The sequence below is a fragment of the Anolis carolinensis genome, chromosome 1, assembly GCF_035594765.1.
Source record: "Anolis carolinensis isolate JA03-04 chromosome 1, rAnoCar3.1.pri, whole genome shotgun sequence".
Taxonomy (NCBI): Eukaryota; Metazoa; Chordata; class Lepidosauria; order Squamata; family Dactyloidae; genus Anolis; species Anolis carolinensis.
In genome coordinates this window covers 209,842,721-209,866,695 of record NC_085841.1, presented here as the reverse complement: position 1 = coordinate 209,866,695, position 23,975 = coordinate 209,842,721, and the positions used below count along the sequence as shown (strand labels likewise).

Genomic DNA, 23,975 nt, shown 5'->3' with positions numbered 1-23,975 from the left:
GACAAATATCACAAAGAAAACGTGGTGATACGTTCAGCTTTGGGTTGCTATAAGTCAGACATTACTTGAAGGTAATGATGCAACCTGCTGATATACAGTACTGCTTCAAAATGTATGAAAATTTCTTTAGATTGCTCTGAACCATGGGAAAGTGTTTTTAAGACTTTTTTTAAAAAAAAGATATTTTAAAGATGTTATTAAATTGTTAGATTTTAGCCTTTCTTGTAAGCCGCCCCGAGCCCTAGGGGAGTGGCGGCATATAAGTTTAAATAATAAATAAATAAATAAATAAAATAGTGGTACGAAGGTAGCATTACAATTACTCAGAAAAAACTCCCACTAATATAAAAACCATCATTTTATATCATACTAGCTGTGCCCGGCCACGCGTTGCTGTGGCAAAGTGGTGGTGGTATTGGTTAAAAATTGTTTTGGAATTTTTATTTGATGTTATTTGTATTTTTTAAATTAATTTTATTGTAACTTATCTTTTTATTTATTATATTTAGTTATTTTCTTTTATTATTTTTAGTTATTTTCTGTTATAGTATTTTATTGTATTAATTTTTAGTGTTTCTAATTTTTAGTGTTTTTTATTATTTTTATTGTATTATTTGTATGTATTATATTTTATTATTTTATTATATTATTTTTATTTATGTTTTGTATTGTATTATTGTATTTTATTTTTTATGTATTTTTTGTATTTATTTTATTATTTTTGTTTCTCTTTGTATTGGGTTGCTCTGAGTTCTGTGGTCTGCCTGGTCATTTTCAAAATGTATTCTCTCCTGATGTTTCGCCTGTATGTATGGCAGGCATCCTCAGAGGTTGTGAAATGTGTTGTAACGAAAGGAAGTGGAGTTTATATATCTGTGGAATGACCAGGGTGGAAGAAAGAACTGTTGTCTGCTTTAGGCAAGTGTGAATGTTGGAATTGGCACTGAATAGCCTTGTAGCTTCAAAGCCTGGATGGTTCCTGCCTGCCTGGAATGAAGAAAATGTGGCTCCCAGTATTAAAAAAAAACTGTGAAATAGGACAGTTAACTAAAGAATAGCACTGAGCAATCAGGGAATTCCAGACACGATGTACTAAGGGCCAGCTAACATCTCCCAAGAAAGGATTCCTCCTCCGAAGCAGGAAGTAGGCAGGCCTGGAAGGTGGAAGGGCATTCAATGGTAATCAAGGTGGGGAAGTGGAACATTCACAGTCGCCTCAGACAGATGAGAGTTGTCCCATCCTGGGATATCATTGCTGAGATAGAAATAAACATTCCACTTGTCTGTTTTCAAACAGATCTCATAATCTTTGAGGATGCCTGGCATAGACATGTATGGCAGTTTGGTAACAGATAGGGTCGGGAGGGAATGTGATGTTTAATAGGCGTTTCCTGAATCCCTTCTTTTTATCCAACATATTCAGTTATCCAATGTTCTGCCAGGGTGTTTATGTTGGATAAGTGAGACTGTACGGTATATTTATAATCTTATATTATCTGCTTAGAACTGGATTATTTGAGGCCCCTTCTACACAGCTGTATAAAATGCACACTGAAGTGGATTATATGGCAGTGTGGACTCAAGATAATCCAGTTCAAAGCAGAAAATATAAGATTATAAATGGGTTATATAGCTGTGTGGAAGGGCCTTGAGTCTACACTGCCGTATAAAAAGGTAAAGGTTTCCCCTGATGTTAAGTCCAGTCATGTCTGACTCTGGGGGTTGGTGCTCATCTCCATTTCTAAGCCAAAGAGCCGGCGTTGTGCGTAGACACCTCCAAGGTCATGTGGCCGGCATGACTGCATGGAGCACTGTTACATATAATCCAGTGCAAATTAGATAATGTGTGGAAGAGGTCTAAGTGAGGTCTAACTCTGCCTGTCCCCTGGGCTGAGTGGGTTGCTAGGAGACCAAGTGGGCGGAGCTTAGCCTTCTAACTGGCAGCAATTGGATAAAAACAGTTATTCCTCTCCCTCTAATTAGGACTTTATTTTTCTTTTTGTTGTCGGCACCTAGGGGCAAGGATTTTGGGTTGTGTTGCCAAGTTTCGTGTGTTTGGATCATGTAGTTGCGTTGTTGTGCATCTTTGCTGGTTTTTTTGGGTTTGTGGCTCCAGATTGTGTTTTTGTGGTGTGGTTGTGTTGTAACAACCATGAGGCAAGGCTTTTGCCTTGTGTTGCCAAGTTTCGTATTTCTGTGGCGTTTAGTTGTGTTGTTATAGTCACGGAACAAACAACTTTACCCTTTTATATATATAGATGTGTGTTTAAGAGGTCAATAGATTCTAAACCTTATTTTAAAATGTATGTGTACCAATGTCTACTAATTTCAAAAAAATAATGGGTGACTGAGTTAGACGTTACAAGACTATTGCAGAAACACTGGTGATGGTCATATAGGTCTACTAATGTCACATGAGGAATTGTCTCAAAGAATATGATGGAAATGCTACTGAAGTTTTACATTGAGATGGAGCTTACTTTGTCTTCCTTAATGCTCTTACTGTGAATAAGTCTTTAAAAATGAGAAATGATATGAAAATTTGAATTAAATGCAGGATATTCTGGAATAAAATTTTAGTTGCCACTCCAACTGCTATAGCTTTCCCCTAGAGCACCCTAGAATGTGTAGTTCAATGAAAAAAGTGATTTTTTTTTCAGGTAGAGAGCAAATCTCCCTCCTCCTCCTTCTGCCTGTATTTCAAGCATCATTTACCTTCACAGTGCCTTGAAAAGTGTAAACAGGGGGATTGTATTTAGTAGCATCTCTGTAGCAACCATTATGTATTCCCCAGCTCTAAGTAGCTCTCTTCATCCATTTGATTCTATTAGCTGGCCACGACTCCCTTTCAGAAGCTGTTAATGTTTATGGATTTTCAACAGTGTGTCACGACAGGTAGGAAGGATAACATAGTGCTCCATTCCACATTGCAGCCTTGACTCAGAGTCCTTACAGTAAAGGAGGAGTTGCTAAAAGATGTTTACACCTATACTTCCTCAAAAAGAGGAACTTCTCATCAGTTTGAATTATAGCAATTCCATAGATGCACAGTCTAACATTAAGTTTTCACCGCTGGTTCAATGCCAGAGGCTTGAGTTGCAAATTTGAATGCTCCTTGTGTTGTTGAAGGCTTTCATGGCCGGGATCACAGGGTTGTTGTATGTCTTTCGGGCTGTGTGGCCATGTTCCAGAAGTATTATCTCCTGACGTTTCGCCCACATCTATGGCAGGCATCCTCAGAGGCTGTGAGGCATGGATAAACTAGGCAAGGAAAGGAAAATATATATATATCTGTGGAGAGTCCAGGGTGTGGCAAGAGTCCTTTGTCACTGGGAAGCCAGCATTAATGTTTCAGTTAATCACTGTAATTAGCATTGGAAAGGTTTTGTCTCTTGCCTGGGGGGCATCCTTTGTTCAGTCATTAGCCGCCTCAGCTTTCTGATTGGTCGGGCGATGTATGTGCCAGCTTTCTGATTGGCCGGTCGGAATATGGGTCAGCTTTCTGATCGGCCGGCCGGAATATGGGCCAGCTTTCTGATTGGCTGCCACTTTCACAGGCCATTGGGACCCCTGAGGCAAAACTACCACCAACAGGCTTCGGCCTACTCTCTCTCCTCAGAACGACGCTAGCTTTGGTACACTAACTCTAACAGCCTTCGGCCTACACTTTTGTAATCAAAAATATCACTAGGACCACCAGGAAGGCCGGACCTGGACCAAACTTGACACACATAACTCTTAGGACCCATAAACCCACTGACAACGGATCTGGACCAAATAGACCCAACATGGCCAACTGTGCATACTGATAATAAAAAACTTTGGGCGCTAGGAATTACAGTTCACTCTCACATCCACAGCATTCTGAATCCAACTAATGATGGAAAATAATTATGTTTTAATCTTCAACATTGCTCCAAAGAAGGCAGCTTCTGCCTGGGTCATTGCCAGAACTGTCCTTCTACAAGGTAAGACACTACTTTCCACAACAGACTGAAGAGAAAAAAAATGACTATCTTTTTAATCTTTCCTTTTAAGAATGGTTTTTGCCCCCCCCCCCAATAGTTTTCCCTGAGGCAAAAAACTACCACAAACAGGCTTCGGCCTACTCACTCTAACAGCCTTGACACATACAGTCCCCATGACCTACTATACATCCTGGCATTCTTTGGAGTGTGATGGACCATGGATGATGGACTTGCATATGGGAGTTGTAGTTCAACTGCACCCACTGAACCCCGCTGAGACCACTGCAATTGACACGAATTACATAACTGGACCACACTTGGCACACATATCCCAAATGACATGCTTTACATGCTGCAGCACTTTGGGGCAAAATGGACCAAGGATTATGAAATTTCCAGTACTTTCAAACACATTGTCTCCGACAGATCACTGTTACTCTAACTCATGATGGATCAGGACCAAACTTCACACACATAACCCACATGATCCACTTCACTTCCTGGTGCAGTTTGGCGGAAGGCAAACCAAGGATCATGTGACTTCCAATACCTTCACTAAATTCCTGAGACCATTGCAACTGCTACAAATAACTGATCAAGACCAAACTTGGAACACAGAGCACCCATGACCCACTCTATACCCTGGTGAAGTTTGGAGTGCGATGGACCATGGATGATGGTAATTGCGATACATTCACTCACTTCCGGAGAACATTACGACTCACTCTAATGCCTGAACAAGACAAAACTTAGCACATAGAACCCCCATGTCCTACTCTACACCTTGGTACTGTTTGGAGGGGGATGGACCATGGACGATGGGACATGCAATACCTTCACTGGCTTCCTGAGACCACTGCAACTCCCACCAATGACGAATCAGTACCAAACTTGGTACACAGAGGCCCCATTACCAACTCTATATCCTGGTGTGATTTGGAAGAGTTTGGACCATGGATTATGGGACTTGCATTATCTTCACTCACTTTCAGAGACCACTGCAAATGCTACAAATGACAGAACTGAACCAAACTTGGCACACATATCCCAAATGACACACTTTGCACCCTGCAGCAGTTTGGGGGAGGATGGACAAAGGATTATGAGATTACCAGTACTTTCACCCAAATCGCCTCCCATTGCAAACCCCATCGGCCACAGATCTGCAGCAATGGGCCCATTCATAATATCCAAAACAGCTCAATGCCCTCTTCTAATAACCCAGGCACTGCCGGGTCCCCAAGCTAGTCTATATCTATATCTATATACAGTAGAATCTCACTTATCCAACATTCGCTTATCCAACATTCTGGATTATCGAACACATTTTTGTAGTCAATGTTTTCAATACATCGTGATATTTTGGTGCTAAATTTGTAAATTCAGTAATTACTACATAGCATTACCGAGTATTGAACTACTTTTTCTGACAAATTTGTTGTATAACATAATGTTTTGGTGATTAATTTGTAAAATCATAACCTAATTTGACGTTTAATAGGCTTTTCCTTAATCCCTCCTTATTATCTAACATATTCGCTTATCCAACATTCTGCCGGCCCGTTTATGTTGGATAAGTGAGACTCTACTGTATACAATAAAAGTCAGTGTTTGTATGTTTGTTTGTATGTTTGTGGGTATGTATCTGTGTATGTGGCAGCTTTCTGATTGGCCGCCACTTACACGGATAACTACGACCGCCACGAATTACGGATCTGGACCAAACTCGACACACTTATCCCCCATGACACGCGTTACGGCCTGGTGCCGTTTGGGGGAGGATGGACCACGGATTATGGGATTTGTAGTACTTTCAATCACTTCAGCTCCCACAGATCACTGCCATGCCCACGAGTGACGGAACTGGACCAAACTTGGCAGACAGAGCTCCCATGACCCCCTTTACGTCCTGGTGCAGTTTGGCGGAGGACAAACCAAGGATGATGGGACTTGCAGTACCTTCACTCGCTTCCCAACACCACTACAACTGCCAGGAATAACACAATTGAACCAAACTTGGCACACAGAGCCCATATGACACAGTTTACACACTGCTGCAGTTTGGGGCAGGACAGCCCAAGGATTGTGGGATTTGCAGTACCTTCACCCGATTCACCTCCCACAGACCATTACGACCCCCACAAATTACACAACTGTTCCAAACTTTGAACAAAGATGCAGTGTGGCCCCTGGTGTGCTGTGGGGAAGGATGTACCATGGATGATGGGACTTGCAGTACCTTCACTAACTTTCTGAGACCAATGACTAATCAACACCAAACTTGGTACACAGAGACCCAATTACCCCTTCTGCATCCTGGTGCAGTTTGGAGGACATGTACAATGGACGATGGGATTTGCAGTACTTTCACTCACTTCCTAAGACCAAACTTGGCACATAGAGGCCTCATGACCCACTCTACATCCTGCTGCAGTTTGGAAGAGCTTGGGCCATGGATGATGGGACCTTCCCTCACTTCCCGAGACCATTGCGAACCCCACCAATGACTGATCAATACCAAACTTGACACATAGAGCACCCATGATCTACTCTACACCCTGGTGCTGTTTGGGGGAAGAGTGGACCATGGATGATGGGACTTGCAGTTCACCTGCACCCACTGAACCCAGCTGACATTGGATCTAGACTACACTTGGAACATGGGTAAACAATGCCTTTCTCAAATGACCCGGACACCACTGGGTCCCCAAGCTAGTATGGCACTAAAGAAGGGGTCTCACTCCATCTTCCATATAACATCAGATATTTAAAGAGGTCCATCCACCATATTACCTTTTAGCCTCCTCTTCTTCAGGCCAACAACTCTTAACATACCTTTGTAAAAATTTGGTTTTCAAATCCTTAAACATTTTGACAATCCTTCACTGGAAAAGTCCCAACTTGTCAAATGACTTTCTAAATCAGTGATTCCCAAACTCTAGTTCTCCAAGTTTTTTAAGACTTCTAACTCCCAGATCCTCAGTTTCCTTAGCCAGTAATCCCTAGATTCTGGAATCTGAATTCTAAAGAAGCTGGAAAACCAGAGTTTGGGAAACAATGTTCTAAATTGTGGTGCCCAAAACTGGACACAGTATTCCAGATGAGGTCTGAGTATACAATAATAGAACAGTACTATTACTGTCTTCCATCTGGGCAATGTAGTTCTGTTGATGTTGAAGAAGTATATAATTGCTTTGGCTGCCCTGATCTTTTTAATTTCTTTGTTCTTATTTTCTCCTTTCTCCCTTGTTTGGCAACCTATTTACAGCTGACTCCTGTTAAGGCTTTGGCCTACCAGACAGTGCTTCCAGACAGTGCCAAAATCCATGTCTTAAATGAGGGTAAAAAATCCCAGGACTTGACTATAGGTCCCCAAACACACCTGTTAGTCCTGGAATTGGGTCCCCTGCCATCCTCACAGGCTTATCAGAATAAGATGGAGGGCATTTTGCGTTTCTTTTTTCCTTTCAAAGACGACAGAAAGCAAGATAATTCTCAGTTATATTGAAAGACCAGCTAATTGCATTTAGTCACTTCAGATAATGCTTAATATCAAAGCTTTTACTACTTCAAATACAGTATGCATGATAGAGAGCATTGGCTAGCAGGTTGTTTTGGCTGGCACAATAAGTCTTTGATGTGCTAAACACTTTTGGATAATACTCAGTCCTCTTTAAAGAGGCCTAAGGATTGAATATTTATTTGATACCTCCCCTCCCCCACTCTTCTCAACACATACTATATTAACATTATTTTTCTCTTTGGGAAAAAAATCCCGTTGCTAAGATGTGGGTGTAAAGGGTTCTCTTTCCACAATGTGTATTTCATTACTCACCTGTCTACTATTGGAGAATTAATGATTTTTCCTATTGATGATTCCTCTACCTCCAGTTAATAGCACTACTGCCTACCTAGAATCAGAATCAATTTGGTTTGTATGTTTTCATGGTCACCTTCATGCTGTGGGCTTCAGGGCTTTGTGGAAGAAGCATCCTAGCATTGTACTTACAACTAATGTCCAAATATTTTCAGTTTTGGTAAAGCAATTGAAATATATTTCATGGATGAGTTATGTCACTAGCAATTTCTGGCAAACCAGCTGCATGTGGATAAGGCTCATATAAAGTTGAACCGTTTCACCTTTGTGTAGAAAGTTTGGGCTCTGAAATAATTAACAGGCAAGCTGGAAAAATGGATCTCAAAGGAATCATTGAGCATATGCTCTGCAGCTCCTGCTATATTAAATCCTGTCTTCAAAGGGATTGTAAAACAATGAGACCTTCTTTGCTTGCAGCCATTACAGATCCAATGACACTTTATTTGCAAGAGCCAAAATTATCCTCCCCACCCCTCATTTCATGGCCTGTTTCCATTTGGATAATTACCCAAAGCCCTATTTTGACATCTCAGCTGGTTACATTATTCTGCTTTAGAGCTAGGAGGACAATTGCTAATCTCAGACAGTTGCTGCATTCTTTGGATGAAGATGGTGTAGCGCAGAGGTCAAATAGTGTAATACTTCTGTGCAGTTATACAATTTCTTTCTGCTTTGGTAAAAAGGATGCTCTTTTTATTAATGAGACTAGCTGGGCCCAACCACATGTTGCTGTGGCATAGTTTGGTGGTATGGAAAATAAAGAATGGAGAAAGCTCTATATAATAATAATTATTATTACAGTAGAGTCTCACTTATCCAACATTTGCTTATCCGACGTTCTGGATTATCCAACACATTTTTGTAGTCAATGTTTTCAATATATTGTGATATTTTGGTGCTAAATTCATAAATACAATAAGTACAACATAACATTACTGCGTATTGAACTACTTTTTCTGTCAAATTTGTTGTATAACATGATGTTTTGGTGCTTAATTTGTAAAATCATAACCTAATTTGATGTTTAATAGGCTTTTCCTTAATCCCTCCTTATTATCCAAGATATTCACTTATCCAAGCTTCTGACGGCCCATTTAGCTTGGATAAGTGAGACTCTACTGTATTATTATTATTACTATTATTATTACTATTATTCTATTATCCTGCTCTCCTTGCAGGTCAATATAGATATAAAGGTTTGCAATGCACTCCTTATATATAGATACTAGCTGTGCCCGGCCATGCGTTGCTGTGGCGTTGTCTGGTGGTGTTGGTGAGAAATTGTTGAGGTAGTGGTGGTATTGAATGTCTGTTGTATGGTTGTCTTTATGTTTAGTATGCACACTGAAGTGGATTATATGGCAGTGTGGAGTCAAGATAATCCAGTTCAAAGTAGATAATATAAGATTCTAAATGGGTTATATTGCTGTTTGGAAGGGCCTTGAGTCTACACTGCCATATAATCCAGTTAAAATCTGATAATCTGTGGAAGAGGCCTAAGTGAGGCCTAACTGTGCCTGTCCCCTGGGCTGAGTGATTTGCTAGGAGACCAAGTGGGCGGAGCTTAGCCTTCAAACTGGCAGCAATTGGATAAAAACAATTATTCCTCTCCCTGTAATTAGGACTTTATTTTTCTTTTCTTTTTGTTGTATCAACCTAGAGGCGTGGATGATGGGTTGTGTTGTCAAATTTCGAGGTTGGGGGGCCTGTAGTTTTGTTGTTTTGTCCGCTGCCCTGATGCCATCACTCTTTTATATATATAGATAGAGAGATATGGCTGTATATTTCATATTTTTGCCTATTTATATTAACTATATAAATCAGCTATCTCCCTATATTTATTTATATGGAGCTCTGACTTTGGATTATAGGCCTGACAGATAGGGCTAGAAGGCTTTTCTCCTTCCAAAGATGCATAATGTGTATCCTCTCCTTCCGCAAAAGGCACCCAGACCTGTTTCTTCTTCTGCAGCCCTATCTCTCAATAGCACAATGGCCCCAACAGGGGGATGCCTCCCCCTCTTCTGGCGGCCCTTGGATCGGGGTGGATGCACATGGCTCTCCCCAGGAGAGGCTCCAGGGCTCCAGAGGCTTCGGCCGCAGCACTCCCAGCAGGCCGAGAGGTCACCTAACTGCTCAGCGAAAGGATCTTCTGGAGGGGCGGTCAAGGAGACGGAAGCCAGGAGGAGGTCAGCAGCGGCAGGCCCAGCAGCCATGGCCAGCCTGAGACTCCCGATGCAAGGGGTGAAGGGAAGATGGAGGAAAGGCAGGCTGGGAAGGAAATAATAATAATAATAATAAAACTTTATTTATACCCCGCCACCATCTCCCCAATGGGGACTCGGGGCGGCTAACATGGGGCCATGCCCAGACACCATACAATATAACAAAATAAAACAACATATCATAACACAATATAACAGTGCAACAATAATCATATACATTACAACACAAATCAGAAAAAACAATAAAAACCAGGGCAGGCCACATGAACACTTAATTAAAAACTCGAGAGAGAGAGAGACATACAAATAAGGGAACAGGGATATAAAATGGTGGAGCAGTCTAAAGGATAGAATCCAAGGGGAATAACCAGAGTGATATATTACATTTACTCTCCAAAGGCACATCGGAAAAGCCATGTTTTTAGATCTTTCTTAAAGGCTAAGAAGGTGGGGGCTTGCCTGATCTCAGTGGGCAGTGAATTCCACAGTCGGGGGGCCACAGCAGAAAAGGCCCTCTCCCTCGTTCCCACAAGACGGGCCTGGGATAAAGGCAGTGGCGAAAGGAGGGCCTCCCTGGATGAACGAAGGGATCGGGCAGGTTTATGGAGGGAGATACGGTCACGGAGGTAGGTGGGTCCCAAACCGTTTAGGGCTTTATAGATGATGGTCTGCACCTTGAATTGGGACCGGAAAGTGAACGGCAGCCAGCCAGAAAGAGAGAGGAAAGGAGGGAAGGAGACGAAGGAAGGAGCTGGGCGGGACCCCTCGGTGGTTTTTGAGGCCTCTCTGTAATGGTGTAAACCAGGCCTGGGCCAACTTGGACCCTCCCTCCACGTATTTTGGATTTGAACTGCCACCATTCCTAACAGCCTCAGGCCCTTTTAGATGGTGTTTTTCTCCTCGCATGGAGGGGGTGGGGCTGGGGGTTATATCTTGCACATGCACTGTATTGTTTTCTGTATTTTTAGGATTTTACATCCTTTTCTCTGTGTTTTTTTCCCCCTTTGTGGTGGTTAGTCATTGGGTACTGAGGAGTTCTGTTGTCAAATTTGGTGTTACAGTGTTCCCCCACTACCTCATGGACTCGCTGTTTCGTGGGAACATTTTTATTTATTTATTTATTTATTTACCCCATTGCTGCTGTTTCTCCTCCTCAGGGCTGCCCCCTTGCTTTAGCCCTGCCATGTGGCTCTGGCTGCCTCTGCCAGGGAAGAAGGAATGGCGCTCCACTTGGTGAGTGAGTGAGGGAGGGCAAGCGGCAGTGGCGGCAGAAGAGCCTGGAAGAGTCGGGCGGGCGGCCAGACTCTCTTCTGCTGCCACTCCAGCCGACCATGCCGGGAAATGTGGTAAATGTGGTAAATAAAAGAATGTATAAATATTAAAATTAAAATAGCTTCCCTACTTCTCAGATTTCCACTTATCACGGGTGGTCCTGGAACGTAACCCCCACGATAAGTGAGGGAACACTGTATTTGCTCCAGGGATTTTGTTGTTAATTCAGTCTTACAAGTGGACGTACATTTATATATAGAGAGATTTGAAGAAGTTAAAACACTAACTTAAAAAACTCACAAACACGACTGCTGCATATCATCCCTAGGAAGGTTTCTATTTGGTACATCTTTTGTGTACAATTACTGCTTGTAGTAATCAAGGCAGCACAAATCTTCTTAACTTTTTGACATCTTGAGTTTCCAGCACTGATGAAAGCTTAAATAATAGCTCACCTCAGCTAGACCTTTGTGATTATTGGATATGAAGGTTTATTTCTATAGGCTTAAGCCTACTAGCTTGAGTTGTCAGTCAGGAAGGATGGAGAGCTTCAAACTAGAGAGAACCATGTTATGAAATTATTTAGCTTGTCAGTGTTCAAATGTTTAATGATTAAATGCTCAGGGACATTTTCTGTTTTCCTGAGTGTTTGGGAGTGCTTATGAAAATTTAAACTGTTTTTTTTTTTAAGCCTTGTGGTTTCTTGGCCTGAAAACGTCATGAATAAAATATGGTTTCTTATTGCTAAGATATTATTTGATTACTGGAAGGCCCATAACAATGTAGCAAAGGTTTATTCCATTTGTCATTTACTAATAGGTTCCACAAAGTGTTGACATCTTCTGAGGCAAAGTGTAAAACATAAGGCTTAACAAGTATGGTTTACATAATGCTTTAAACATGAAAAATGAACAGCAAAAAAAGATGTATGTGTTTGAGTTAGAGTGCAAAAGCTAGGCACACAATATAATGTAATTAAATAAAACTTGGTTATGAACGTGAATTCATGGCCACTAATGGATGTTAAATGCATTAAAGTCTGGGACGCTTTGTATTTGGTTTCCAAAAATGTTATTACAGTGTATAAAAAAGTGAATTTACATGTGGCATGTCCGTGATTGATGGGCTACAAATAGCAAAGTATTCAGTGCAGATTGTTTGCCTGAGAGCATCTGATTCCCTAAATACATTTCAAAAAAAAAAAATACATTGCAAACAGACCTTTGAACAGCAGCAGTCTCATTTTGCAGGAGGCCACCTATTGTGGTGGCTCTTCACAGTAGGAAAATTGGAGGGAATAGTCAATACAGTGCTATTTCTTGTATGTGTAGCTGCCTAGTAATTGTTTCATTGGTGTGTGTGTGGAGAGAGAGAGAATCTATGCAGCATTTGCTGTTTAATTTGGATTGTCAGTGATAAAGCAGATCCTATCGCTGAAAGAAAGGTAGAATGCAGAGGCAGAAACATTAGTGCTAATCTGCTTCAGAAAGACCAGATAAATCAGCAGAGCTTGCTTGCTTCTCATACATCACTAAGGGAGAAGCTGAGTGCAACTTGACCATGTGCCTGAACAGACACATCACTAAGAAGAGCGCAGTATGGATAAGAAATCCAAAACACACCCGTAAGGCTGCTTGCTGGGTTGAACTGATGACAACAGTACAGTGTAAGTTTTAAGATTTCTTATAGTCTCTTAAGGGGATGATATTTTTAAGGATGGAATTTTACTCTTTTCACTTGTGGAAAAAGAGAGATGATACATTTGAACTTGTGCCATACAGATAAATATTTGACATTGTGTGACTAATTAATGGGATTTGTCCCTTTTAGCAGTTGTCTGTGCTTAACCCGAGGAGTTTTGGGTGTTTTACATTAGCTCTTTCATGTTCTGAATTAAGGAAGGGAGCACTTGAGAAGCAATAGTTATGGTGCACTCTTTATTATTTTACTTTGCTAATATTGTACTGGTTTGGCTTTTAATAATAAACACTGATAAAAGGTATGCTGTGTGTAAGTATTATTTAAAAGTGAGTTTACAATTGGTGGTAATTTTTAATTTTTTAATGTAAGCAACTTAATATCACTTCTATTTCTACGAAAGAGAGGAAAAGAAGAAATGACATAGGGACTGAATAAGCAGTGATTTTCAGAATAAAAGCAGCATTCAGAAAATAATTTGAACAAATCTGATTTAAGCATATCATCCTGCCAATAACTAAATTAGACCATCATATTTACAATGTGATTATATAGAGGTTTACTTAGAAGTTGGATTGTAGTCTCTTGTCACTGAGTCGTGTGCATCAAATGCATTTGAAATCCCATAGATAACAGTCCTGCATGAAGCTAGGATGCTCTTGCTGATGGTTGCTTCAATAACAACAAAGACCAGCTCCTTAGTTTTTAGAACAACCTGTTTGAATAAGATATGCACATATGCCAAAACATATATTTTGCAGATTTTGGGATAGCAATTTTCATACAAGATACAAAGTTGAACATTAAATAACTGAAATATAAACAGCAAATATCATAGTAGAAAAGGTGGGAACTGGTGGTGGGAAACACACCCATTCATGGAAGGAACCCCTTAGAAATACTCCTATTACCCCACTCCATCCAATTTGTAGTACTTTTTGTATTGTGAGATTTGATTAACATCATAATTATTAGGGATGGTAATTTGTATGGATAAAGGGGAATCCAGTATTTCATCAATCATGTAAATACTGGCTTGTTGTGTACATACCTTTCTTCAGGCTCATTTGCTGGAACTATACAGCTGTGGCTGGATTTACACTACCCTATATCCCAGGATCTGATCCCAGATTATCTGACTTGAACTGGATTATACGAGTCTACATTGCCATATGATTCAGTTCAAAGTATTTATTGTGGATTTTATATGGCAGTTTAGAAGTGGCCTGGATTATATGGCAGTGTTCAAAGCAGTTCAAAGTAGATGTTGTGGATTATCTGCCTTGGTATTCTGGGTTATATGGCTTTGTGGAAGGGCTCTGGGTCTTCACTGCCAGATAATCAGGGATAAACAGATAATCTGGGATCCGATCCTGGGATATAAAACAGTGTACTACTGCCTCAGGCATTTGGGAATGCACAGCTGATTTTTTTGGCTAGGGTCAATAGAAGATTAAGGCCCCTTCTACACTGCCATATAATTCAATTATCAAAACAGATAATCTGGATTTTATATGGCGACATAGAAAGGGTCTTAGGTCCCAAATACCTGGAGGACCAGATTTGTTCACTCATGGTTTAGAAGAAACTGTTTATCTGCAGTGCCATTCTGCATGGGGCCAGGAAGTTTGCTGTACTCTTTCAGTTCAAAGGAGTTTCATGTCCAAAGAAGCCAATAGCACCCCACCTGGCATTATATAATTTCTTCTTGTGCCCCGACTTCATTCAGCACTGGCAAGACTCCTCTTCTTGGCCCAGGAAACCTGGCCCAGTTTGATTAGTATCTTGGCCTGACTGAATATATTCTTTGTGCATTTCTTCAACCACTCCCTGTCCCTTGATGGTTCCTCCCTCAAAAGTTATATGACTTATATAGGTTTACTGGTGTATTATATGACTTATGGTTATCTTGATACAACAGTTCATGTGTATGCATGTTAGTCATAATACAAAGGGTTTCTGCCAATATGGCAATTTCTGAGGCTTCAACCATAGTTCTATTTGGGGCACATGTCTCTTCCCCCAAATAGATTCCACAGAAACCAGCTACTCTCAAGCAAGGGTAGCTGTTGAGGAGTATATAGTAAAGTATATTGTAAAAATGTCCTAACTCCTTTTGCCTATCAGAGTGGCCTCCTGAAACATTTTAGTCATAAATTCTTCTCACTCGAACTGCCTATACATTGCAGATTTTGGGGCCACTGTGATCCTGCTCCTTTCTTCTTGTGAGTGTGTGTGCCAGGGAGCAAGCTTTAAACTATTTTATGAGTGAGGGCTGGTTCTTGCTGTACTACTTCTGTGACAGGAGAAGGAAAAATGGATAATCAATGTGAAACCTTTTCCCAAGGTGAAGTGACTTATAGTGCTAGTATGAAAGAAGGAAGAGCTAAACTGGGGGTTTCTTTCTCTTCAAAGTTTGGGGCTTTGAGATTAGGGTTCCCAATTCATACTCTGGAGAGCATAGACACTATCCAGTGTATCATATATTTTCATGGTCTGATGTAAAAAAGGATACAGCTCCTGCACCTTTAATGTAATGAGACCTCCCAAAATTCTTTCTTTCCTTCCTTCTTTCTTTCTTTTTACAAATAATGAACCTGTAGGAGTCTTCTATTCACTTCTATATCTGGCTATCATGCAAGCTTCCTATATAGTCAGTGTTAAGGGCCATTCCGCTTTGCTTTGACATCACATCTATTTTTAAACAGATAATTGAGCCCCTTCTGGCATAGATAATTGTTGTGGGGTTATTTCCAATTCATATCAAGGACAGGTTGAATACTTATAACTAGTTCTTTCAGTGGTCATCTGTGAACTCACACAAATGGTTTATCTGAGCTTATGCAGTGCCATTTGTAGCCTTCTGGAGATATTATATAAGCTTTTGGCAGTAACCCTATCCTACCTCTGGGTGCCATAAAAGTGCAGTTTCCACACTTGTAGGGTACCCAGAGAGTGAGTAGATTACCATCAAAAAGCTTATGTAGTAGCTCTAGAAAGTACTGAGAAGTGTACTGTACTGTGCAGGAACAGATAACTCATTCATGTAAAATCACAGAAACTGTGAAGGAGAACCCTAAGGCCCTATCACAGGGCTTTCTTGATGAGATTTGTTCAGAGATGGGTTTGCCTTCCTTTTCCTCTGAGGCAGAGAGTGTGCCTTGCTCAGGGTCACCTAGTGGATTTCCATGGCTGAGCTTGGTTTCAGAGTCATATTATTATTTATTTTATTAATTATTTTATTTTTATCCCACTTTTCCTCCCACGGGTGGGATTCAAAGCAGCAAAGTCCAGTGCTCAAACCATTACACCATGCTGACTCCTAGCATGGATGGCACTAGGTTTCATTTGGTCAATTATAAGATAACACGAGTGACCTCTACATTCTGACAACTGGGATTTACTTATGAAATATATTAGTTCTTAAGTCTATTAAGTAGTGACCAGTTGACAGATTGCCAAAAAGTGACATCAGTGTCATTATGTCTGTAATGGGAATTTCAAGCAATGTCCTTACATCTTTGTTCCTGTTCACTTCTAATCCTTTATGCCCACAAGTGTTGTCACAAATTTGTCATCATTAGCTTATAACCCCTGCACAGAGGAAGTTCAGGGGGCACTGTTTGTAGCTGATAAAAAACAGCCATCTTGGGTCAGCAGTTCAGAGGATTAAACCAGATGTTGGCAGAGTTCAAATTGGGCTAACAGTTAATCAGGCTCTTCTAGAAGAATTGCAAGCTGGAGATCTGGAGAGATGGTTCAAATCGACAAGCTACCTATATAGTAGGAACAGAAATGGCTGGGACAGACATAGGATTCGAAATAACATCTTCATCTTCAGGCAAGCCGCAGAGTTGAACAGATTAATTTCTGATTTGACTTGGAAAGTGAGGAATCCTTATTGAGAGAATACTCTGCCTAATACCATGTTCCTAGCTGTAAGTCTTGTTCATGGCTTCAAAGCCAGTTAGTACTGGCAAATATTGATATATATATATTGAATTATTTTCCCTAACTATTTTGTGCAAGCTTGGCACCTGAAAAATTCTTCTTGGCTTCCTATATTTCTCAGCCCATTATAAATAACAGGACATTTGGAACTGGCTATGTATTGTTAATTATTCACAATTGACATTTTGAATTTTGGAAGCAATTTTTGCATCATTTAAATGAAGATGTTCAGGATCCATTTATAGGTATTGTTCCCTATATCAAGGAAGCTGGTGTTTAACAACTATATGATGACGTTTTTAGGACTTTCAGGTCAGGTGCCTGGGTCTGGTAGATCCAAATTAGATATGACAGTTATTGGTCTGTCTCTTTAAATGCAGGTCTGCTGCAGTCATGAATAAAGCAAGAGTTGTTGGCATGTGAGCAGCCTTGAGTGAAAGCAAAGGAGCTGAGAACAGGGCCTCCAAGGTCAGCCTCAGAAGGTTAGATAGGTTCACATGGAATCAGGTAGTTTGAATCTCAGGCTTTCCAAGCCTGAACTATAGCATAATCCTTATTCCATATCCTTTAGCATTTCACAGGAGAAAACTGGAATGTAACCAAACAACATTGGAGAGCAGTCAAGGTGGCAAAAGATGTTATAAAGGAAGAACACACAACCTGGCAGATGTCATTACGCTTGCTTTTTCTTTAGCCTACTGAGAAGGGCAAAACTCTGTTCTCCCCTCTCCCTATACTGAGTTAGTTTAATGCAAGTTACTTTTGCACTTTGAATGCAGTTTGTAGCAATTGATGCTGAGGATAAAGAAGACAAGTGGTATGAAGAGAGATAAACTGGGGAAATGAGATGGCAGATAATCTGTTCCTGCCAAATTGGGACAGTTGATGGTATGTTAGCCCAGTTCCAACTTTCATACATCAAGTCCATCTATGGTCCAATGTGGCTTCTCATATGAGCAAGCACTGGCTTTCACCATGTAGACTTGGCTTTGATAAGAAATATTCATTATGTGAAACTGATTGCTACATCAAAGCATCGAGCTGATATCGTTGGAGTTTGCTTCCAAGTAAGCATAAATAATGGTTTCAGGCCACTGCAGAAATAATAGGTGCCAATTTTTAAATTTCTAAGCCAGAACGCTCGAGTTTAAAGAGCACATTTATTGGCACTGTGATCTTATGGTGATTTTGTGAGGGAAGAGGAAAATGCATTTAGTGTTAAGGGTATGTGAACACTTTTGATCTTCTTAGAATGTATTTCATATCACACAGTCCTATCGTATTCATATTATTTGTCTATAAATCTGAATCTAATTGGGTTTACTCCAATTAAGCCTTTAAAGGTCTGCCATCTTTTGTTATGTAGTTGACATTCATATTATATCCACCTAGATTGTTAGAATGATGATCCATCTAGATTGTTAGAACTACCTCCATCTTTGGTAATTCATCTTTTAAAAAAAGATGAATTATCTTGTGGTGAAAGGAAAATGCATCACAAACCAGTTGTGAGATATTGCCTTTTTTAGTTTACAACTCCCAGAATCCCAGCAGCATATTTGAGAAGGGGGAGTTCTGTAAATTATAGTCCAAATGTCAACTTTTCCGGACTCTGATTTTGGTGTGTGAAATGGGCAGCTCCTACACCAAAGGAGAATATAGTTGTTAGATGCTTTCTAGTTTCTTCAACAAAAGGATGGGGGTTCAAAAGAAAGCATGCTACAGTACACTTCTTACCTTTCTAAAGTCTGGAATCATATGTCTGTCCTGTGACCATTGCCCCAGGATACAGTTACATCCATTCCCAACTGCACACTCCCCATCTGTGCAGAGTTCTTTTTAATGAAGTTTTAATAATAATGACAGAATGGTGTCTAGGGTATTTCATGGGATTAATGATGGACTGGAGGAGTTGATAGCTGAAATACATCCAAGGGCCATTAATTCCACTTAGTCATTAATCCTTTCTAAAGCCCTAGGCAGAGGTCATAGCCGCTGTTAAAAAGACAGAAATGGGAGAAAGAATAATACGTTTACAGTGTTATAGGAGACGTTAAGGTGGGTTTGTGAGATGGATCTCATGCATGCTTAATATCTGCCGTGATTCAAATTGATATTTAAGTATGGAATATATATTTTGTGCATTTGATCATTTGAACAAAGCATTTAAGGATCTGGTATGGTGGTAGAGCTTTTTGACTTCCCAAATGACATGGCTGCTATTTTTGTATTAGTGTTCCTTCATAATTGTGTATCACAATGACTACTGTGTATAAAACAATATGACAAGCTTATGTGCAGTCCCATCTTGTTTCTACCTTCATTTGAAGCACGGGGAGGGATGGTGGGTTGGATCCAGATTTAAATGTGTGTAGCAAGCCTGGCTGAAATAGGTTTCTTCAACTCTCCTCTCCATGACAATTCTTCAATTCCCTGGAAATTCTATTTAATCAGAATGAGTTGGTAGTGACATTACAAACTAAGCCTGGGTTTAGCTAATTACAGTGGTATGAGGTCCTTGGGGGCAGATGGATTTATTTATTTATTTAATATACCGCTCTTCTCCCCCAGGGCTATATTATCTAAAAAGCAGATGAGTCAGAGACCTGTACCAATGGTGACATCGTTGTTCAACATCTGCTGTTCAATCAGCCCATGACTGGAATACACAATTAATATAAAACCCCATGCTTTATCTGATGGGAATGCATCACTAGGCTTGGCTTGCCAAAAGGGGTAGAGTGATGAGATTTTCATCTTCGAACCAGATCCAGCAACTCTGTCACTCTAAGCAAAAATATGATCCCCAGTAGCTTGTCCTCTTTTGATTAATCCCTGAAGACTTTAATTTCTGATTTCTGAATGTCAGTTCTCTATTAAAGGCACCAGAGCATTGGCAAGTGTAGAAGGCTTTTTCCCCTAGAGGTAAATGAACCTGGATATGTGTTGAGTTTGATACTTAATGCCTAACTCTGTTGGCTGGTCCTCATTGTGGCATGTCTTTGCCCAACCTCTAGTATTTTATAATTGCAAGATTCTTCTGTGATCTTGGATTTTCACAGCTGGGTGCAGTATGTGCAACAGATATCAGTCATATTCAAGCATCCTGTATTGACACAGGATACTCTTCCATGAAAGCTAAGATAACAGTTCTGCCCTGGCATCTGGGGAGGTCAAAGGTTTTGGACCATTCCCTCTGGAAGTTTGGGATTACTCTGCTATGGCCAGACTGAATTCCCTTCTTATCTCTGTGCAATAACCATTAAGTGATGTCAGAATTAATTCTATTCTGGGATTATAAAAGCTAAAGATGGTCCCTTGACATGGTATGATCAGACCAGCTTAACAAAATGCTTTGAGAAATGCCTAGAAAAACTAAGGAATCTATCAGATTTGGTAAAATGGATTACAACCAGCATCTCCACTGACAAACTGGTCTAATGCGAGAATGAGTTCATCAAGGGAATTGCATTTTGTGGTGTAGAAAGAAAAAGAAAAGAAGCAGTGTTGGTTGTTTCAATTCTACATCCAGTATGTATATTTTCCTTTTTCATGGCAGCACTTGGTCCTCTGTGTCAATGGGTTCAACCAATGACAGTTCAGAAATACTATTTTTTTAAAATCCCTACATTCATTTGAGTTTATTGCCATTTTATATAAGAAACACAATTTTACTTCTCCATTATATATAATGGGGCATGAACATCTACAGATTTTGGTATCGACAGAGGGTCCTGGAACTAACACCAGTGGAGATTGAGGGCCCACTGGAATATTCTGTATGAAAAGGCAAACATTTTCAAGATAGATCATGAAAAGCCCTTGTGTATTATGTGTGAAAAGATATGAGAGAGTTCAGGCATTTAATGATGTTCAGTTTTTAGTAAATTTAGGCACATGGAGTGTTCAACATGTTGGAAGCCCACATTGTCCCCTCAAGATGATTTGTTAAAAAGACGTGTTAAAAAGACTTCCCCAGTATATTATTTTCATAGGAGAAGGTGATCCAGCATGTCACAGCTGCCTATGAATATCTTTTTAATCCTCCAAGTTATGTGGGGTTTGTTAGTTTTCTGAAACATTTATTGGGTTTGATCAGATATACTTGATAATTCATTTTAGCAGTTTCTTGCCAATCTTATTTCCCTCAAGCATTTGAGGCCTAAGTGATTTACTTTGCAATGTCTATGCAACATGGTTTACATTTTAAACCCTTAAAAGTGTTTTAGTGTGTTAACATGTTTAATCAATTTTAGTCTATTTAAATTATTTTCATTGTTTAAAGTGTTTTAATCTGTTTATACTGATTTCATTTTTATGCCATCCGAAGTATCTCATGATAGAGGATGAGACAGAAATATTTTGATGAATGGGTAGATAAATAAATAATAGTTTATTATATTGTATTTTATTAGTTTATTTATATACTACCTTCTCTCTCACTCTAAAGCTGGGATGCAAGTCTCACAAGATAACAACTAATACACATGTAGATAAAAACAGATTAAAAGTTATGTTTAAAATGCCATTAAGCTATCTAAGAAATTTAAAATAATTTAAAACATATTAATTTAAAACAATACATATCACAATAATTGTATTTGTTTTCAGTAGACATTCATTTTTATTTAAAAGGATTTTATTTTTTTCACACACAGACACATCAATAATTTTAAAAATTCCTTCCTGATGTTTTTTTTTTCCAGATTCCAAAATTAGAACAAGGCCCAATTCCTCATGGGACTTCTGGTGCAAGGAGGCATTGAACTTTTGCAACCCCTGGCCTGAAGGTGCCTGTGCCAGCGGATGGCCCATGCTTTTCTGTGCTAATTTCCCCTAAATTTGACTCTGTTGTGTGTTGAATTTCTGCCTCCACATAGATTGTACTGTTTGCAGATTGTTACACTTGTTCAGCATACATGCCCAATGTTTGCTTCAGAAACTACTAGAAACAATCCTAGTAGTTTGTGTCTTTTTGTAAATGAATGTTTCAGTGAATTTCAAGTACAATTGTGATGTATATGTGCCTTCATGTTGCCTGTCTGTCAGGATGCAAAAGCCCAGCATTAACTAGCTGACCTGTTCACATCCTGCCAGAGTAAGGGGGGGGGGGGGAGATAGCCTGAATGATAAGAACCATTTAGCTAGGAGGATTGATTTATGGCCTGCTCTGGTTTTCAAGCATGGGAAGGAATTATTTGACAGAGAGGTGTGAGGTGGAAAGGGGGGCAGTGGGAGAAGGAGTAGATTGATATACTGGAGGGTTGGCGGAAAGAGTTAGTGCTAGCTTTGTGTTCATATTGGCAAGACGGATTTCAATAAAGCGTTTCCATGGAACTATCTGTGTGAGCCCTGCATTGTGTCCTATAGCTTCCAAGGACTGACACTGTCAAATTATGGATTTCCTAGGACTTTCTTAGGCAAGGAATACTGAGTCGTGATTTTGCCAATTCTTTCCTCTGAAATACAGTATGACCTCTCTTTCTATGGATTTGATACCTGTGGTTCACTTATCTGTGCTCCAGAAAAAAAAATTCTCAATTGTAAGTGTTTAAGTCTCTCAAGGGGTCTCGTCCCACACTAAATTTTCCCTGTTTTCTCAATGTCTTCTCATGCTAGTATAACAGAGTCTCACAGAGGTCTTCCCACGATGAACAGCCACTTCTGGTGGCTATGCGTGCAAATCTGTCACACCAGTGTTAGAAGACAGAGAAAAAGGTAAATTTTCAGGAGTTTGGGGTTTCCTCGACTCCTGATTGAAGATAGCAGCAAAAAGCGGAGGAAAGTGGGGAAATGCCATGGGATGGCTGGCCACTCCCCAAAATGGATCTTGTTGGGTTAGGTCGCATCCCCACTATTAAGGACACATTCCTACACTGTCCTCCACTCCCCCCTCCTTTCCTCCTGCCTGTGGGATAAGGTCGTAGGTCATTCAGTGTAATTCTGTGGTGTCCTTCTGGTCTAAGTATAGTAAAAAAAGTGAACTATTATCCACAGTTTCAATATCCACAGTGGATCTTAGACTGTAGCCCTCATGGATATAGAGGTATGTGGGGGTGGGGGGCTGGGGGGGGGATCATGTTGTATAGCTTAGAGCAGGGGTCCCCAAACTAAGGCCCGTGGGCCGGATGCGGCCCTCCAAGGTCATTGACCTGGCCCCTGTGCTAAACTTCAGACTTAGGGTTGACCTAAGTCTACCTGATCTTTGCTTATTTATGGCCTCATGAGATCGTCTAGATGGTCTTTGAAGGTCTCTTTGCTTAGCTACGGGCATATGAGACCATCTAGATGGCTTTTGGAGGTCACTTTCCTTACCTATGATCCTATGAGACCATCTAGATGGCTTTGGAGGGTCCCTTTCCTTATCTATGGTTTTATGTGATTGTCTAGATGGTCTTTGGGGACACCTTTCCTTACCTATGGTCTTATGAAACCATCTGGATGGTCTTTGGATGTCTCTTTGCTTACCTATGGTCTTATGAGATTGTCTAGATCAGGGGTCCCCAAACTAAGGCCCATGGGCCAGATGCGGCCCTCCAAGGTCACTTACCTGGCCTCTGTCCTAAACTTTAGACTTAGGGTTGACCTAAGTCTGAAATGACTTGAAGGCACACAAAAACAATCCTAATTTTGGACTATTTCATCATAGTCTGGCCCCCCAGTAGTCTGAGGGGCTGTGAATCGGCCCTCCACTTAAAAAGTTTGAGGACCCCTGGCTTAGAGCATCTGGTATTCATTTACAGTCTCCTGTCCAAATGTTAACCTAGGGCCCTTCCAGACAGGCTCTATATCCCAGGATCTGATCCCAGGTTTTCTACTTATCCCAGATTATCTGGCAGTGCAGATTCATATAATCCAGTTTAAAGCAGAAAACCTGGGATCAGATCCTGGGGTCCCTTCTGCACAGCTGAATAAAATCCCACATTTTCTGCTTTGAACTGGCAGTGTGGACTCAGATAACCCAGCTCAAAGCAGATATTGTCC

The 23,975-nt window shown here is 40.4% G+C and overlaps 1 protein-coding gene across 2 annotated transcripts in view; it reads left to right on the top strand.

The window, feature by feature from the left end:
- Window positions 1–23,975, top strand: part of rapgef4 (Rap guanine nucleotide exchange factor 4) — a 249,649-nt gene that overhangs the window by 68,050 nt on the left and 157,624 nt on the right. Inside the window, exon 1 of one of the 2 annotated variants that reach the window (XM_062969188.1) lies at window positions 11,266–13,008. The exons of the other annotated variant lie outside the window; for it this stretch is intronic. The gene's annotated coding sequence lies outside the window, so the exon portion shown is untranslated. Of the gene's footprint in view, window positions 1–11,265; window positions 13,009–23,975 lie in introns of those variants that run through there. 2 annotated transcript variants of the gene reach the window in all.